This window comes from Hyaena hyaena, unplaced genomic scaffold (assembly GCF_003009895.1).
Source record: "Hyaena hyaena isolate Hyena2069 unplaced genomic scaffold, ASM300989v1 scaffold_1253, whole genome shotgun sequence".
NCBI classification, from domain to species: domain Eukaryota; kingdom Metazoa; phylum Chordata; class Mammalia; order Carnivora; family Hyaenidae; genus Hyaena; species Hyaena hyaena.
The window spans coordinates 249,657-270,358 of NW_024081892.1; positions in this window are offsets into that span (position 1 = coordinate 249,657).

Genomic DNA, 20,702 nt, shown 5'->3' on the forward strand with positions numbered 1-20,702 from the left:
AATCTCATTTTCTTCTGAAACTGTGACTTAGGACTGGCACTTCAAATTGTCAACAGTAATTTGGGGGGTGGGAATGTATCTCTTTAGTTACTTTAATCAGAAGCGTGTGCTGAGCACACTTTGGCGCTCTGTCTGCCTGAGTTTCTGTGGGAAGATAAGAAATTATGATCATGTCTGCCTTCAATTAACTGATGAGGTTAGGTAGGAAGTTAAGACCCGTAGAGATTACATCATAAAGGATACAAGCAAGTCCATACATAAAAAGTAATATTAGTGTGGTACATGAATAGAATAAGAACAATTGAAGAATGACCATCTCTTACCTTTTAGTTAAGGTCTTCAAGGATGAGGACATTTTACAATAGTGTGTTGAAGGAAGTGGTGGGTGAGGATTAACAGCAGAAAGGAGCAAGCCAGTAAATTCTACACAGGGATTGGCCAGAAAACTTGATAGAGTGAGAACATTTAAGAAGTGGATGGCTTTATAGAACATGAAATAAAGAGAAAATCAGAGTATTTAAAGTTCCAAAAGTAATGGAGAACAAAAACCAATAGCATTAGTATCCAAAACTGGAAAAGTCATAGGGAGTGGGGAGAGAGGGGGAATGATCTAATCCTTACCTTTCATAGAGAGAAGAAAATAAATATTGTCCAAAGTGAAGAAATCAAGAAACAAAACCATTAGGAATCAAATAAAAAGTGATGGTCATCATTTTGAATTTCGCATTACTGATCAATGTTTCACTGAATGTAGGTATTATTGCCTTGATGACTTAACGATGAGCAATCGTGTGCCCTGACGTTCTGAGTACTCTTAATGTTTTCACCATGTCTATGGTGACCTTCTCAATGTGCTAGGTATGGCGGGGAGGCGGGGGGAGAGACAGTAACTGCTTCAAAATTCAGTACCGAGTAAGAAAAAGAATCCTCAGGTGTTCTTTTTATATTATTCATGCTAAATAAGTCCCAATATAGGGAGCATTATGACTGATAGTATATTTTGAAGACTTTGCTCTTATTTTCCTATTAACAGCTATTGGTTGTGGCCAGATAGCAACATTGGGCACTTTCATTTAGAAGAAAATCAGCAGCATTTCTGGGGGACTTGGATATATTACCATTCAAAAATCCTTTGTCCTATTCACATAGGAAATCCAGAGTGAGCCAGAATTTTCCATTTTCTCCAGGTCTGTAAAAAGTTGATCTGATACTTGGTTTCTAATCATTTTCTTAGTTTCCTCCAGTATTATATTCCCAGAATACAGAATAGAATAGAATTAAATAAATAGAATCAGAGAACAAAATATAATAAATAGAATTTTGGCACTGAAGGGTTCATTTCAAGGGTTAACTGATCTACTTCCCTCACTTTTTAAAAAAATTTTCTTAATGTTTTTATTTATTTCTGAGAGAGAGAGACAGTGCAAGCAGGGGGGAGTCAGAGAGAGAGAAGGAGACACAGAATCTGAAACAGGCTCCAGACTCTGAGCTAGTTGTCGGCACAGAGCCCGACGCGGGGCTTGAACCAACAAACCACGAGATCATGACCTGAGCCACCCAGGCGCCCCATCTACTTCTCTCATTTTAAAGATGAGCAAACTGAGGCCTCTGTGACTCACTCATGATCATGAACAAATTAGTAAACCGACCTCTTTCTGGGGGCTTTTGATGCCTACAGTTCTTTTCCATGAGTCCCTTTCCCCACTACCCCAATGAAATCTTAGGAGAAAAAGTTTTTAAGAACAGTCAAAACTTACCTTCACAAGAAAGAGGTGAGTCACATACCAGAATTTCTCTCCCACCCATCACTTCTTATGCACTTCATCTTAGAGCATCACTTTTATTCTGTGAAGGAAAAACAGCCTCTGAGGGTCGGATATTCTTAATTCAGTCATTGTGGAAGGGGGAGGTGAAAAGGGAGCTCTGCGAAGATAATCACAATGAGAACAAAAGCTTTTCCAAATTATGCAATACATTATAATTATGCCATAAAATTGCTCTTCAGCTGGGAGTGTCAATGGAGAGCATTACAATTTTTAAATAGTTCTGTTCTTGATGGGAATTCACGAACATCTGAAATGTTCATGTGTGTGCATACGTATTTTGGGAAACCATGGGGCTATAAGTATTCATCCAGAGCTCTGGTATCCTTCCCACTCCCACCAACCTCCCAATTAATAACAAAGAAAGGCAAAAAAAAAAAAAAAAAAATCTAGATGTATGAGGAGGCATTGCCCTTATGGTGGATTCCTTGAAGGAAAAGAACTGTAGCTCTATATTCAACACATCTGAAGCTCTCCAGGGCTTTCCAAAGCTATTTGGTTTGAATTTATATGCCCTAAGCGGTCTGTCCACCTGCAGACAAAGCCAACTGACAAATAGGCAGTTGAGTATGTTCTATAAGTGAATGGAAAAGAATGTTAGAAGCAAAGGGATTGATGTATGAGAAAGTACAAAGTATTGATGTTCACTAAGTAGCTCTCTGAGCTCAGCTCCATGCTGGACACTTTGGTAAGTACAACAAAGTAAAGACTTCTTATCTGTAGAACAGAGGAAGTTAATGATTTTAGCTACTGGCTCTTGCCATGCCTATAACAAGAGAGTCGTGATTTACAAAGACACTATTTTGAAGGGTTTTTCTGAGTTTTAAATTCTTACCTTAAGATCTCCCACTTTTTCTCTCCCTTGCCCTCAGGTTTGACTGTTTTATTGTTTGTTTTTATTCTTATGTATCAATGGTTCCCAACCTGGCGTCACATTAGAGTCTCCTGGGGAATTTTAACCCTCTCCCCCAACTAATACTAATTGTATTGTAGGATCTCTAAGTCTGGACATCTGTGTTTAGAAAAGCTCCCTCAACGTGTGTAATGTGCAGCCATGAGTGAGAACCCCTCTTTTTATAAATAGTAAATAACAAAATCATTCTGTAGAAACTTCAGTTAAAATCAGTTTGCCTATTAATTTAGTCAAAAGTTCTGGGTGTGATGTGTGAACACGACTTGTATGGTACATGAAACCAATGGTGCCTATTCCAAGACCTGTAGATGTCAGTGGATGAATCTAGGGCCCATAGAAAATTGAAGAATTTAGTTACTTCAAGCCTGAGGCCATTTTCTGTTATGGACAATGCACTTTGATTTGTCTGTAGCAAGTCCTAAGTTTCTACTTCCTTATGTGGTTTTCTAATACAGTCTCTTGTCAAAGTCTTTTTCTAGACTGACTATAAGCTCTTGCCTTTCACAATGATCCTGGAACTCTTTTGCAAAATGGACATGCTCTAGCCCAATATATCTGGTAATGGATGTAAGGCATCTCTTCCTGGTGGCTTGGGTTTAGAACTAGATTGGCAATGTTTTGCTTCCAGAAGAGGGGTATAGCTCATGTGATATCAGTTGCTGCCATCAGTAGTATTTCTCTCTCCACCTTGACCCTACAAACCGAGTCTGCACTGAGTGTGGGGTGTAAGACTCTGAGATCAGGTGGGGACAGAGAAGAAGGAGGCCAGTGCTGAGGGGCTAGGGGCAGCAGCATGGAATGGTGACCCATGGATAGCATTCTTTGTGTGAGTGGCCATGGACATCTGGACCTTTAATGCTTAAACTAGAATCTTTCTTTGGAATATAATACTTTTACGTATATATTTCTATACACACATATGAATATATGTGTGTATTATATATACTTAGATATATAAATTTCTTGGAAAAATATATCAGGGTTTTTGATCACATTCAACAAAAAACTAATGCTAACTTGAAAAGAATAACAAATTTTTGGAAATATATTGGGTACATCAGAAAAATGACAGAACGGATAAGAGCCAGGCTCAGAAAATACAACCAAAACATGCTATCTATGGCACTTTGCTGATCATTTTTAGACCCTTACTGTCACTGCTGCTGGCCCCATTGCCCTGGGACATTCACCATTATGTTTGCAGCTGAGCTTTGGGTAATCCAACACATGACTATCCCCAGTTGTGCCATCAGGAGTAGGAGCCTTTGCTGAAGTCACATCAGAATTAGGAGCATCAGAAGAAACATAGACAACAGATTGCAAGTTCTTTGAACAGAAGGAACATACCACGTCCATCTCTCCATTATAACACTGCCTTGCATAAAATGGTGCTCTATAAATACTTGTGAATTTTAAAAATGAAACGAAATTAAGTTGCATGACATGTCATGATGAGATGACACTGATGATGTAGCATACCGTACAGGCAACAAATGATGAGAAGCAGACTGTTATCCCAGAATAATTTCTATGGAAGAATTCTAGTCCTAACTCTATAACTTAGGAGTTTCAGACAATGGATAATCAATTACTTCGTCTAGGCCTCAATTTGTCCATAGTAAAAGAAGCATAATTACCTTGCTCCTACCATTAGTTTGTTTCAGTACTAGATAAGTGCTTTGAAAATACATATGTTATACTTTATAACTCTGTGAAGTATAAATAGTTTCCTAGTAAAAGTACAAATTAAAGATCCTCAAGCAACCCCTCCCCCCCCCCCACTTCCATGGTGTCAGCCTAGGAAGACATTGCCTGTCTTAGGTTAGTCTACATGCTGATCGCATCTTGACTTAGTGATGCAACGGGGATTTTTTGGGGAAGGTGCCGAGCTAGGTTGAAGTGGGCACCATGAAAGGAGAAGAGTGAATAAGAACTAGGGAAGTTTACAAGAAGCTTTATTTCCCAGGCTATCTGGAGAAATTTAACTCTTTCATACATACTGCAACCCACACATCAACTAAGACATTCAACCTGATAATTTGACTTCTGCATAAACCTAGCATTTAGGAGAAAATAGTTTTTTGTGTATTATATTTGAGAGGCTATAAAAGTCATGTCCTGAGGCTCGTTGAAGACAGAATATTTCTTGTATATAGGTATTTTTCTCTCCAGCACCTTAAATAATTTCTAGCACATAATAAGCATGTTATAAATGCTACTGAGCTAACCAATTTAATGAATGGGTTAATTCATTAATTATGAGTAAAGAATCATGTACATATAATACATATAGTATGGTATAGTACCGTTTCCTTATCACAAACTACCAGTGTGCTGTGTAAGTAAGCACATGGAAGCTGTAAAGGAATGGACTAATAGATGAAGGATAAAAAAGAAAACAAAGATCAAATGAGCTCCCATCCCACCCCTACCACTACCATCTTCAATCCAATCTAAAATGCCGCTCTGAGCTACCACTAATATTCTTTTGCATTAAATCGTCCCTAAGCACTGACCTAAAAAGAAACAATATCCTCTTCATTTCACCTCTTCATGAGAAGAAATTTCAGTACTGCCTATTGTCTAGGGTTATAAAAGCAGAAGAATGGAGAATATATGCAAAAGATAGGAAGTTCCTTATGACATCTTGCATTTGTATTATACCTTATACCTTTTTTTTTTGTTTTTTAATAGACTTTCCTTCTTAGAGCAGTTTTAGGTTCACTGCAAGATTCAGGGGAAAGTACAGAGATTTCCCATATACCCCTCCCCCACATATGCATAGTCTCACCATTTTCAGCATCCTCCACCTGACTGGTACGTTTGTGACAATTGAAGAACCTACACTGACACACGATTATCACCCAGAGACCATGGTTTCCATTAGGATTCACTCTTGGTGTTATACATTTTTTTTTGGTTTGGAACAAAAGTATATTTGTATAGAAATATATACCTTATACTTCTTCAAAGTATGTTTACTACACCATTTCTCAATAAACCTCCAAACAAGCTTATAAAGTGAGTAGGAATTTTTGTCTACATTGAAGTGTACAGACCAGCAAAGTGACTTATCCACCATTATGTATGATGAGAGCCAACACAGGATCCTATGTCAGCACAGTGAGGGGTGTTTTAACCCCTGTCAGTCACTGTCTATGGTTTTGTTATACACAGCAAAGTGTCCAGGTGACTCTGCTCAATCACCACACCAGATATGAAAGTGCTTAGTTAGACACCAATGGTGAGACTCAGGCCAAAAAGAGCTACATGTAAGTAGACTGCATAGAAAGTGCTATTTCTGAATTGCTATTCTGGGGAGAGTAGTTAAACAAAATGTAATTTCCCAGGTTGTTTTGCATTTTTTTTTGTAAACTTCATCAGGTAAGATATTCTGTACTGCAGAAAGAGCTGGAAGTACAGGGGAGATTGACAGAGTACAAGAATAGAACATTCTAATTAAAAGCTACAAAGCGAAGATCTTGCAAGGCTTTTAAGGGGGAGTACCCTTCCTTGAAAAGAGATCTAAATTGAAAAATTCAGAGAGAAACAATAGATGTTGGTGTAGGGATTTAACTTGTTTCTTGTGGTTTGCTTACATTTATCCCACTAGAAATGTGGCCACTCAAATAATCTTAGGACCTGAGTCTCCCCTTGACTCAAGCTTCATGAAAAAGGTGACACAGGTAAAGAAGGAAGGAACTAATGCATGGTCACCAATCCATCATCAGAGATAACATGGTCATCTCAACCTCCAAGGAATTACTAACAATTTGAGAAGTTAAAGAGAGGCATGCATGAAACAGAACCATTAAAGCCATTCAGTAGTCAAGTGCCTTGGAATATAGAGAGGGCCAAAGTTCTCTGATAGGGGGTGCATACATTTGAAGGGAGGGGTGAAACCGGGATCTTCACATTGACCATATGTCATATAGTCATAGTCATGAGGGAAGAATGAAGTTCTCACATGACAGAAGAGTTGATAGTGGTTGCTCCAACTTTCCAGTAACCATGGCACATGGACTTATGTGTCTCTCCTTGAATGAATTTATCAACTAGTTAGTAAAGGCTAGATAACAGCTCACACAAAGTGGACAAATGCCATGAAATTTTCTTTTTGTGATCTACCCATGGGTTGAAAATACCATTAGTAACTTTAGTACAAATTAAGTACAAGAAAATGGTAGGACTGACATTTCCACCTCTCCTGGTACAAAGCTCTTTATCATCTTCAATATGAACTTAAGGATGATCTTTTCAGATCTTGCAACAAACTTTTGAAATTATCAAAAAAAGAAAAAGTATTTGAAATGTCAGTTTACATTCACCATTATTAACAATTAACCTTATGCCTAAGTGAATCTTTATCCTGGAGATACAAGCTGATGAGAACATGAAGACCTTATAATTAGCATGATATTTGTAAACACTGTTTACTTCATTTTTATCTCCTCTTTTAAAATTTCTCTCATTTCTAGGAGTGCCTTGTTGGCATAGTTGGTTAAGCATCTGACTCTTGATTTTGGTTCAGGTCAGTAAATGCTGGTTTCTTTTTCTTTAGTAAGTACACTCCTTTCAGTTTATTGGGGAAGTGGTATGTATGTGTGGATGCCATGCAAATAAATCAGATTTAAAGGACAACCTGGGATGGGGGCATTGAGGGAAGAAGCCCGACCCAACCACTGCCGCCTCTTCTATGGAAGCTTCTCAATTTCCCAGGCAGAATTCATTTTACTGACTCCACAGTATTGCCTGTAGAGCACAGAGAGTTTCACGTTGTCCATCTCTGTATCTCCACCTCTACACTTCTTAAAGACAGTGTCTTGGGCTACACGTCACCTTAGCACCCAATGCGGTGCCAACCACAAACATAGGCCTGGTTGAATTCAGATAGCAATTGAACACATTATTGAAAATCCTGTTCACTGTACCCCAGTAAGATATTCTCTGTGACTAGAGGAAAGAATTGTGGGATGGGTTCTGTATTAGTCAGCGTGAGTTGTCGTAACAAAATACCAGAGACTTAAACATGGCTGTTCCTCTGTGCATGCAGAGTTCTTCCTCTTAAAAGAACACCAGTCCTCCAGGATTAGGACCCCATGCTTATGACCTCATCTGACCTTATTTACATCCTTAAAGGCCCCATCTCCAGTTACAGGCCCCTTGGGAGTTAGGGCTTTGACACGTGAATGGGGGGGAGTGTGTGGAAAGAGACCGTACAATTAGGTCCAGAACAGGTCCCTAGCTTTATTTTTTGTATACAAAGAGAATAGTTAATTAAAGAAAATAGGTGATTTTTGGTCCTTGATCTTATGAAGCTCACATCTATCTCTGTCTCTCAATATCACAAGACTTGAAGGCAGAGCTAGAAATGAAGAGAAAGGAAATAATGGGGGCCCCATGATTCCACCAGCATGTAAATTATGTCACCAAGGTAGAAAAAAGCATCAATCAGGGAATTAGAAGTTCAGCATTAAATGCCAACCAGGCTGGTGACTTATAATGCACTAATCTCCTGCAATGCATCTAACCTCTTTTACCTAATTTTCTAATCTGTAAAATGAGGTTAAGACTTCCTGCTGCAAAAAATGATGATTCTATGATTCAAAAATAAACAAGGCAATATTTTCCATTTTAAATAATCTCCTTTCCCCTAATTAATGTCAGCACACCACCTTTGAAAACATATCTGATCTTGGTTATTTTTTTCTTGTTTAATGCTTGGGATGCATTTGCTCCCCAAGCACAGGCAATCCCTTTGGGTTTACTTTTTTTTTTTTTTTTTTCCTAGGAGAGAGAGAGAGAGACAGCATGAGCAGGGGAGGGTCAGAGAGAGAGGGAATCACAGACTCTGAAACAGGCTCCAGGCTCTGAGCTGGCAGTCAGCACAGAGCCCGACGCAGGGCTCGAACCCGGGAACCGCGAGATCATGACCTAAGCGAAAGTCAGACGCTCAACCGACTAAGCCACCCAGGCGCCCCCCCTTTGGGTTTACTTTTGCCCCTTGGCCATATCTGGTGTCTGAGTAGAAATTGCAGCTCTTGTCCCAGAGCAGTTAGGAAGCTGCATCTCTGATTTCTTGTCAGAGGGGCAAAAAAATACGGCTCCCGTGTCTCATATTTGAACCTCACCTACCTAAAAATGTCTCTTGCTGGGACCTCTCCTCCTCAAGGCTCAGTGCAGAGCACCTTCCTGTCCCTGGATATAATTTGAGTCTACTTTGCAGCAGCAAGCCGACGTCAAAAAGATAGTCACGAGTCCTGTTCACCAAGTTTTACACCTCTCTGCTTGACTTTCAGGTACGTTGCAGAATTGCACTTCCTGGTCACTTTAGGATTAGGTGCGGCCATGATATTGGTTCTAGCCAATGAGGCGAAGTGACGCGTGCCACTTTTAGGTCCATCATTTAGTTGTAAGTCTAACCAGAGCATTCTTCCTCTACCTTGGTGGCCAGCAGTGTTTCAGACAGCAACTTGCTCTGTCAGACTGGATCAGAAGCCAGGGTGCAGAACAGTATCACCATACTGCCTAAATCCCCCATTCACCAACCTAAGCTGGATGTGTAGTAAGAGTGAGAAATAAACTTTTGTTGGGTAAAGCCACCAACATTTAGTCTATCCTGACCGATAAAGACAGCTACATTTCTGCCCCTTTCCCACATTCTTAGAACCTCCAGAAGGGCTAGTCTCTCCACCTTGGACACCACAGTGCCATACGTGGTTGTTCAAGCATACATGACCACATTTTACGAGAGAAAATAGGCTCTGAAGCTCAGGAAAAACATAGATATTCATATAATTCAGTTTTCTGGATCCAAATTTAAGGTAGTAAAATGTTGCATAATTTGAGGGCCCTTACTCTAGACCTGTGTTGTCCAACATAGTAGCCACTAGTTGCATGCACTCTTGAGTGCTTGAAATGTAAGCAGTTAATGCGACTGAGGAACCAAATTTTTGATTTAATCTAATTTTACTTAAACATTAAAATTAGTGTAAAATATCTCAGATATTACTTATTGTTTATGTGTTAAAATGGTAATTATTTTGGATATACTGAGCTAACTAAAATAAGTTACTGAAATTAATTTTACCTACTTCTTCAAACCTTTTTAAATGTGGCCACTAGACGATTTAAGCTTCTGTACGTAGCTCATGTTGTATTTCTTTTAAGTGAAGCTGGTCTGGAATCTTATCCTCAGGGTTTCAGTTCTTTATTCAAATTCTGCTTGGTCTTCCAGTCCCATGCAGAACTGTGCTGTCAACTTCCTTTAGTTTCTAGAGGACCTCATTTCCCCCTGTAGCCCCAGAAATCCCTACTTGGCTAGGGATTGAAAGGAGTGTTTCCCCTGCTTTGCCAAGTCCTGAAGAACTCCTCCCTAGGAATTCTCCTGTGTGGTTCTCCTCTCAGAGGCCCGTCCTCCAGCCCTCCTGATGAGCCCTTCCTCAGCTCTATCTCCTTGGAGTTCTGCACCATGGTTTCCTGTTTTCCTGTAGTCCTCCTCTCAGAACCACCACCCAGATTATCCAGCTTAGACATTATTCCTATTTGCATGCTCAATCTATCACTTTGTGATGTTGCCATAATCCTCTCCTTAAACAAGGAAATTACAGATTCCATGCTGTAATCCTGGGCTTCTTGTATAATATGGTGGGGGGAGAATGCCTGTCAGCTTACCATTGGGTTTTAGGAAGGAGGAGCCTTCTTACAAAGAGATTTGACTTCATCTACTGCTTTCTTTAGAGAAGTCTCAGAAAATAGGTTTCTCTTGTATGCATTTCCCTCTGTTAGAACGACTAGAGAGTGAAAACACTTCTGTTGGATCACCTTGACATTCGACGATATCATTTCCACATCTATCCACAGATTTCTCCTGAAGCTCTTATGGTCTTTTGCTCTTCATAGTGAGAATTTAAAGGATCCTGGATGGTTTAAAGTCAGGTCATTAGAGCAAGCTTACGGAATCTGCCAGAGCCTAGGGAGGAGCTAGCATGTAAAGACCTGGACACCTTCGATTCCCCTCCTGTGCATCAGATGTTTATCTAGCTCTTGGTGCTTGGTTCCCTTTCAGAGCTGCGGCTCTGAATGTCAAATAACTGACCCAGTCTCACATTCTTCAACGATAGGTAGAAAGGTACCCCCACCCTGGCCTATCACCTACCAAAGGCACAATGGAGGTGGTTATCATTTTTTGGAGCCTGCAAAGATCAAACAGTTCTTCTACAGTTGCTCAGACAGCCACAGAAAAACTCCACCCCCCTCCCCAACCTAACTTCCTGACCCCAAAACCCAGTGTCTAATCACTGAGCCAATAGGTTTAAAGTTGGGGTTTTGACAGCTACAGAAAGCCAGGTTGCAAGAAAGTGGCTCCCAGATGGGGACAGGGGAGAATGCACAAGAGGGCCTGTAGATTGACTTACTTACTGTTAACCTGCTAGTTCCTCTCAAAAGCATGCTGCTTTGCATACATTTTCAGTTTGAGTACCCTCTCATTCGAAGCCTTGAAGTTAATTCGTTTCAGAGATTAAAGCCAGTGAGTTGTCGATTTTGTGAATTAATCAGCAGGGCAGGTCCTGAATGCACCTTGCATGGTCTCTGTTTCAAACTGAGGGTCCCAGAATACAGAGGCTGATGCAGGGCAGAGATTCAGATCCATATAGATCACACTGAGCGTAGGGCCAAATAAAATGTTGAATTTGAATAAGTAAGCAAATGAAATGGATGAATATTTTTATGTTAAGGGGCATCACCAGGCTTCTGACCTGAGCTCAGTGATGGAACTTGATACTACGTGAACCTCAAGGCTTCAAAGCTAAAACTACCTGGCATGCCATGGATGGATGGGCTTGATGGCGTAGGCCCTGGTCATTGCATCTAAGTGCAAGTTTCACTGTTTTATGCATGTTTTAAATGTGGTTAGGGCTATAGACTGCTGTGTTTTTGCATATGTGTGTAGCCATTCGTATGATTTTAGAATCCAGAGCACTCTCTACCCACACTATCTCCTATTCATGAATTACTGAGGCCCACAATGCCCCCACTAAGTAATTAGTCTTAAGGTTAGGAGTACCCATAGAAGGAATGATACATTAGAGCTCATTCATTATCCCTAGAACAGATGATTCTATGCTATGTTTCTAGGCCATGATGCAGTTGAATTTTATCAAGCCCTTTCTAGGAGCTACTTTGAGAGAAGAAGGAACAGAGGATTGAGGTGCCTGAAGAAACATTTTAGAGACAGAAAATGGTGCTGCAAATTCCCCTGCCTTCTCTGCACGGAGCCAGCTCCGGGTGGAGTTGAGAACGAGAGGGGCAGTTGAGAACGAGATGGGGTAGAAAGGCAATTGGGCAGGTGTGGAGGACCCCAGTTCTGCTTTCTCTTTCCTGCCCTTCACTCTAGCTTGCTTATTGCTGAAGCGTTGAGGCCAGACTAGGGAAGGTTATCTTTGTCACCTGAAGGGGAAGGAGGTGTGGTTTTATTTTAACTTCAGCTTCCTTTGCTCTCTTGAGTGCAGCTCTCATGAGTGTGTTCGCTTGCTTTGCCCGTTGGAGCTGAGTAGTTACTACCTGAACCCATAGATTTCAGCAGAGAGAGGAAAAACTATCCCTTTGAAGAGAACGTGGGTGAAAGAGAAACCCACATTAAACAACCAGCAAGTGTTAAATTTGGGCTTGCTCCTATTTGTAAGAGGTTTAAAAATACCCTGGGCCATTTTCTGCTTTTGCACTTTTTTACCTCGCTACTTGCCCCATTTCCAAGCAGCCCCATGTAAAGGCGCTTCCTTTGACTCTCTTACGCCTGCCAAAAGCTTTGATATCATTCTCTGAAGGTTCAGGGGCTCTAGAAACTCCTGTCAGAAGCGTGAAGACTCTGGCCCCAGCTAGTGAAGAAGAGCCGAATTCAGACATGACAAACAACATTGAAGAACTATTCATCCTGCCCCACCCACCTGACGCACACACCCCAATCAAACCAAACTAAAGCCACACTCGAGGGGTGTGTCCCCCATGGTACTTACTCAAAAATAAGTTCATTTAATTGTTATTGTGGAAGAGTGGTGGGGTGCACTCATTTGATGGTGTGGGAGGGGGGTCACAACTCTCAGGAGAGTGTCTTGATTTGTCCCTTGATTTGTCGCTGACAACGGAGCAAGTTATGGAGTCATGGAGCTCTTTGGGGGACATAAAACCGCTTCTTGTGTCCTATCAGAAGGAGTTCCCAAACACTGCACACTCAAAATGAAAAAACAAAACAAACAAGCAAAAAAACAAAAAACAACCCCCCCCCCAAAATAAAACAAATGAGAACAGACATCAGTAAAGAGCTAGTTAAATATGATACAGTATAACCGTAAGTGGAAAACAATTGCAAAAGGAAAAAAACCAGAATGGGGAAGCTCTCTGGGCACTGATATGGAACAATTACCAAAAGATATTATTAAGTGATAAAAAAAAAAAAAAGGTACGGCACAATGTGGATAGTCTGCTACTATGATAAAAAAAAAAAATCTCTTCCCATTTTTATACATAGATTATCTAGGATTCACAAGGGAAGATATTTGATATACTGTCTCCCAGAGCTCCAGAATGTCCAAGTCCCAGACTTCCTCAGGGACCCATCCACTGAGTGCTTACTACTTGCCAGGCACTATCACAAAAAAAGTAAAATACAGCAATCCTCAACATTCACACAGCACATAAACATTCTGTTATTACAGTCATTACCTCAATGTCTCTCTTATTTTATCTATAACTTCAGCCACTGCCAAATTTCTCCCTACCCCTCCAACATACTCATACTTAGGATTATTCTGAAAGAAATCACAGACGTCTTGTCATTTCATCCATAAAGATTTCAACATAAACTTACAAACTACGTGAACTAAGGTTTTAAACCCATACTTCCAAGGGATACCTGGGTGGCTCAGTTGGTTAGGTGTCCAACTTTGGCTCAGGTCATGATCTCACCATCTGTGAGTTCGAGCCCCACATCAGCTCTGTGCTAACAGCTCAGAGCCTGGAGCCTTCTTCAGATTCTGTGTCTCCTCTCAGTCTCTCTCTCTCTCTCCCTTTCCCTCTCCCTCTCCCTCTCCCCCCCCTCCCCTGCTCATGCTCTGTCTCTTGCTCTCAAAAATAAATAAAGCATTTTTAAAACTTTTAAAAATAAGTAAATAAATAAATAAAAATAAACCTATACCTCCAAAAATGAACAATTCTTTCAAATCACCAAATAGCCAGACTATGTTGACTCTTATAAAATGACTAGAAAATTTGAACACTAACTAGATTTGCACCTTTTTTTTTTTTTTAATTTTAGAGCTATTTTGTTTGAATTAAGATTGAAACAGGGTACAGGGGCATCTGTTTGATATTGAACTGAAATCTATTTTAATCTAGATATGGCCTTTTTTGGACATTTACTTGTTGAATAAGCCTGTTTGTTGGACCTTGCAGTCTCACCTTCTGGATTTGGCTGATTGCATTCTCACAGGTTTGTTTCGGTTTTGTCTATTCAACTTCCTATGTAAATGGATGTTCGATCTAGAAGCTGAGTTCGATTCAGATTTCAGCTTTTTACAAGAATAGTTCATGGGTGGTGCTGTATGCATCCATCAGGAGGCAAATGATACCTGGCTGTCTCTCTTTTAGTGATATTAGCAGCTATTGATGGTTATTACCTAGATCCATTATTTCAATCAGGAGTTGTAAAATAGTGCTCTCTCGATTCTGCCGGTCTTCCTTATTAGCGGAAATACTGCTGTAAGGAGAAAATTCTTCTTACTAACTACTTGCTTACCCTGAGATAGAGTTCTCTCGTGAAAGGAAAGATCAATGCCGAACCTCTTCCCTCTACTTGTGAATAATTCAGGACACTGACTTGGGCTTTCAGAATCCTCCAAAGATGACCAGTTACCTTTAGTTGGCTCCTGAGAAATGTTGACACTAGCCCAGTAGTCTTTGATAATTTCCCTGCGATCTAGTGTAACAGGATATACAGTCTCTTCTTTTCCATTTTATGCCTTTAGACCTGGAATATCCACTTCTCCAAAAAGCCCTTATTCCTTTTACTAGAAAATGTTTAGATGCTATAGGCTGGACACAAGGGGTACTGACTGCTATTGAGTTGACCCTTTTATGGACAGAACCAGGCAAGAAGTATTTTTTTTAATGCATCACAAATTCATACCGTTATTTTTTAATTCAACTTTAGGATTACAAGGCTTTGCTTCTGTGATTTTTATATCCTTTTTCCTCTTAAAAGGCAAATCTTAGTTTTCTAATCTTTTTAACACAATCATTTATTTGCTTTATACTATAACATATGTAACCATTTCAAGGACACTACAGTCAGTGCCATCATTAAGTTGTTTTTTTGTTGTTATTGTTTGGTTGTTTGTTTGTTTGTTTGCAACTCATATTCTTTTCATTATACCACACTAGGGTTGTATAGTCCTATGGCTATTTTAAATAACTAGTTTTTATTTTAAGAAATTGCTTCTTTAAATTTGATTTGGTCTTTTTAAATAATTTTTTAAGACATTTACATTGCACCACTGTTATATCTACCAATCAAAGTGCATTGAGAAAAGTCTAACTTTCACCTCTATCCTCTTCAGCCTCCTCCTTTCTTTTAAGTAATTGTTTCATTTATGGTTACTCAAATATCAGCAAGTACATGCACACAAACTCAAATCACCCTTCCTCAGATAAATGTTAGAATACTATGACACTTTGCTATCTTAATTTTTTTAACCAAACATCTTCTTGAGCTGATAATTCCATGGCAGTATACAGAGATAACCTTCCTGTTTATAGCTGCATAGTATTCATTCCATACTATTCCATAGTATTCCTCCTCTAATATGAAGAGTGTTCTATAGTTTAGTCAATTAGTTTTCAAACTTTTGCTATTACAAAAAATTCTATAAAGTATAGTCATGTATAAATGTCTTTTTTGTACTTTTCTGACATATTCTTTGGATAAATTCCTACAGATTGGCTTACCAGATCCAAGGACATTGCATATGTACTTGTACTAAATAGGTCGAATTCCCATCCATAGGATTTGTACCATTTTGCATTCCCCCAGCAATGCATGAGATTGCCTATTTTGCCGCAGCCCTACCAACAAAATGTGTTGTCAATCTTTTAGATTTTTGCCAGTCTGATGGATAAGAAAATCCTATCTCAGTGAAGTTTCTGCATGTATCTCTGTTATTAAAAGTAAGGTCTTAAGTGTTTTTATATGATTAAGGGCCACTTTCTGGGGCACCTGGGTGGCTCAGTTGATTGAGCACCTCCCTTTGGCTAAGGTCATGATCTCATATTCTTGAGTTTGAGCCCCACATCGGGCTCTGTGCTGACAGCACAGGCCTGCTTCCCATTCTCTGTCCCCCTCTCTCTCTGACTCTGCCCCACTCACACTCTCTCTCTCTCTTAAAAATAAATTAATTAATTTTAAAAAGGGGGGGCCATTTTCATTTCCTTTTCTGTGAACTGTATGAGATATGGAGCACCGTTCTTGTTCTCCTGGGACCATGCAGCCCTTCTTCCTAGAGGAGAAAAGCAGCATGAGTGTTACCAGTTAACATACGCAAGCACTTTACTTTGCACAGAAGGAAAATACATGCTCACACCTGCTAACACATGCACCTGGTCTTTGTCCAGCACAGATCAATAATGAGCCCTTGTATGTTTGCAAGTGGCTTCTTGTGCTAAGTTTACCTAGGTACTTTATAAGTTTTTTGTGGGAGTTTTATTTATCTTTTCCACTCTGTAAATTCTTAGAACATTATCACATCCTCAGTAAACATTAGTGGCTGCTTATTTATTAATTAACTTTACTTGTTCAGCTATTAGAAGTCTGATTTCAGCTGCCATGCTGCTGTTGCAGGCAGTAACAACAATGAGAGAAGCCAAGAGAACTATTCAAAATAAGCATTTCCTGCGCTTTACCACCCAGCAGTCCCTCTTTCCTCTAGTTCCCCTGATCATAAATCTTTTCCTTTCTGCAAAAGGCAGTGAAGAGCTAAATGAATAATTATAAAACAAATTATCCAGCCTCCCAGGACACGAGACCTAGGACAGGATTTCAAGTGCTGACTCTTTTTTAATAGGATGCTTCTTTTAATTTGGGATATTAAGTATTCTACTTGAGAAATGTGTTTTCTAAGCACTTTTTATCTTTGGCTATAAACGATATTCCTTTCCTTCCTGATGACTGTTTCTCACTTGGTAATTAATTTTCATTCCAGTAGACACGAATTCTCACACAATTGAAGTAACTATTTAAAAAGAAACCTAAAATATCGATGTCTTCCTTAGATCCAATTAATATTTAGTACGTGCCTACTAGATGCCTGGTACTTTCACAAACACTGTTTGATTTAATTCTCTCTGAGAGTAGTTGAGGGCTTTTTTCAGGAAACATTTATTAAACATCTCCAGGAGCCAGCACCATGCCAAATGCTGGGGATATGTATCAGTCAGGAGGGAATGCTCCTATTATTGTACCACACATGCCCACATCACGGTGATTTAAAACAATGAAAGTTTATATTATATTCATGCTAAATGTGCACCATAGGTCATCTGGAGTTCTGTTCACCATCTTCATCATCCTCACTCTGGGCCTAGGTTGACAGAGCAGTCACTACTAGTATATTGCCAGTCAGCTGAGAGAACAGCCAGAGAATTCTAGAAGGTCTCCCACTGCCAATTCACTTTTCTGACCCAGGACTTACACATATCACTTTCACACACAGGTCTTTGGCCAGAACTAGTCACGTGGCTTTGGAGGGATCAGGAAGTACAATCCCAGCATGAAGCAGAGAGCTAGAAATAGTGAGTGGCCAGCATTAGGGATGTTACAGGATAGACAATTAAAATGACACAGTACTTGTCTTTGCTGGAGCAATCAGTCCGGCTGGGGAGACAGACAGAAACAGAAATTTTCAAACACTGTGTGCAAAACTGAAGTCAGCAAAGGTGGCTATGGAGTCACAGAGGGAGGGTGGTGAATTCAAGGTGGGAGGGGTGGTAACACCTGAGTGAATAGTGAACCCAGGTAGCATCTAGCAAGTGAAGAGGGCAGGGAATGGGTTAGCCCTCTAGGCGGCTGGAGCCAAGGCAGAGGGGAGAAGTAATTCAGTGTGTGTGAAACAAGAAGCAGGGCAATGATGCAGCATTGCTGAGTGTAAAGTGCTAGGCCAGAAAGAACAGAAGAGAAGACTGTAGCCATAGGCAGGAGCCAGCTCTTGTCATTGTAGGGAACTTGAACCTTAATGCAGAAAAGTACTCTGGTCAATGCGTCGTCTCTTGGGGCATATAGCCCAGCATTATCCCTTAAGTTCTTTGGAAATAAAAGAAGAGAATGATACTTAGAGCAAAATTATAAAACCAACCCAAATGTGATCAAAGCTGAAAAGTGGAAAGTTCCCGTAAGGAGACAGAATGTCTCAAGACTGTGTAGACTAGAACCTCTATTAATCAATCTAAAGACACTTGCAAGTGAAAGGAATGGAGAGGCGTTGCTCAGCCTTGAAAATCTAAAAAATGGCATTCATAAAGTCACATGTAGACTATGCTCATTCAGCTCTGTAATGGACTTGGAGAATTCCCGATCACATTGCCAAGGTCAATCCAATTATGAGACTGCCGCCTCAGGTGTTATCAGAACCTGAAGCTGCTAAACAAAATGATTGTTTAAATAATTCCACTTTGTCTAATTTGGTATGCACTAAACAAACTTCCCCTTAGAACTTTTCTCCAAACATTATATAAGCCTGAGAAGGTGTCCAGTGAGCAGGAATATTTAGGTCGCTGAATGCTTTTCTCACTGTGAATTGATTTGCTGACAAATCAACATTTTGAGCCTGAAAGATCTATGTCCGCCAAGATAATGTGATTCCGTAAAATCCTATAATAAAAGCCTATTATACCTTCTTCCCTGGTCGACAGATCCTGAATTACCCAGTGGACATGAAGCTAATTCATTTATAAATTATTTTTTGTTCAGTTTTTAAAATATGCAATATTTCAAGTATACAAAATTACGAAAACTCATATAACAGCTATCCACACACCTATCACCAGATTTAACATGTTGATACTTTGCTTTGTTTTATTTATTTTTTAGAAATAAAGGAATCATTGGTCGTGTTTTCAAATGACATAAATATAGTATACGTTCCTTTTGTAACTAGTTTTTTTTATCTTAACATTAGCTTTAAGAGACATATCCATATCAATATATGAAAATACAGTACAGTCATTTTTTCAAAATTTTTATTTATTTTTTAAATTCAGTATAATTAACATATAGTGGTATCCTAAAGACGTACAATATAGCGAACAGAAACACTAATTCAAAAAGATATATGCTCATTGCAACATTATTTATCATAGCCAAAATATGAAAGAAACGCAAGTATCCATCCATAGATAAGTGGATAAAAAAGATGTAGCATAGATAGACAAGGCAATATTACTAAGCCATAAGAAAAGGATGAACTCTTGCCATTTGTACAAATATGGATGGATCTAGAAGGAATAATGATAAGTGAAATAAGTCAATCAGAGAAAGACACCATATTATTTCACTTATACGTGGAATTTAAATATCAAAACAAATGAACAAAGAAAAAAGAGACCAACAAAAACCCAGACTCTTAAATATAGAGAACAAACTGGTGGTTTCCAGAGAAGAGGTGGGTGAGGGGATGGATGAAATAGGTTACGGGGATTAAGAGTACACTTATTATGATGAGCACTCAGTGTATTCATGCTTAATTGTTGTATTATAGTGATTCTCAGCCCCAACTCACATTAGAATCTCTTGATGAACTTTCTTTAAAAAAAAACTGATCCATCCCCAAGGCACCTGGCTGGCTCAGTCAGCTAAGTCTGACTCTTGATTTTGCTAAGGTCATGATCTCATGGTCGGTCGTGAGATCAAGCCCCATGCCATTCTCCACACTGAGCATGAAGCCTGCTTTGGATTCTCTCTCTCCCTCTCTCTCTGCCCCTTCCCCCCTCAAAACTAAATAAATAAACATTTTAAAAAATAAGTGATCCCTGAGATCCACCCCAAATCAAGTCACTCTAAGTAATCAACTTTGGTAAATGCTACAATTGCCCTTAAAATCAACGTATATTTTCTAATTGATGGGTACAGTGTTTTATAAATATCCATCAGATCTATTATGCTAATTTTGTTAGTCAAAATTCCTATGTCCTAACTTGTTTTTTGTCTTCTTGAGCTATTAATTTCTAAGCAATATATGTGATAAAATTTCCTATGGTATGGTTGCTGATTTATCAGTTTCTCCTTGGAGTTCTTCAATGTGGCGTATATATATTTGATACTGTGTTATAATGCCATCCTCAAAAATTGTTCCTTTTTATTGGTTTTTATTGTAATCAACTTCATTTAAAATAATGTGGGGTACTGTTTTATTTAACATGAAGTGTTTTTGTGTGTTAGTGTTTTCATGGTGTCACTTTCACCAGCATTTTATTTTCAACTTTTTGTGACATCATACTTAGATATTTTGAAGCCATCATATATCTAGATTATAGGATTGAGGGAGTTGTTTTTTTTAATATAGTCTAAGCTTCTGTATTTAACTTGTGAATTTTGCCCGTTTACGTTTCTCATGATTATTTGGTTAGATCTATTTCTATAATTTTATCCTTTGCTTTTATTGACCTTTCCTTTTCATTGCTGCTTTTTCTTAAATTCTTCTGGACTTATCATATTTTCTATTCCCTCTTTGCTTCCTTCTGGTTTTGAAGTTATTTTTTTATTTCTGTATTTTGAGGATTACTCTTAAAATTCTACATACATGATCAACAAAATCTAAATGTAACCTGTATTGCTAACTTACTCACACTTAATATAGAAGTACATTAAAACTTTTTTAAAATTTGTTTTTATGTGTATTCATTTTTGAGAGAGAGAGAGTGGG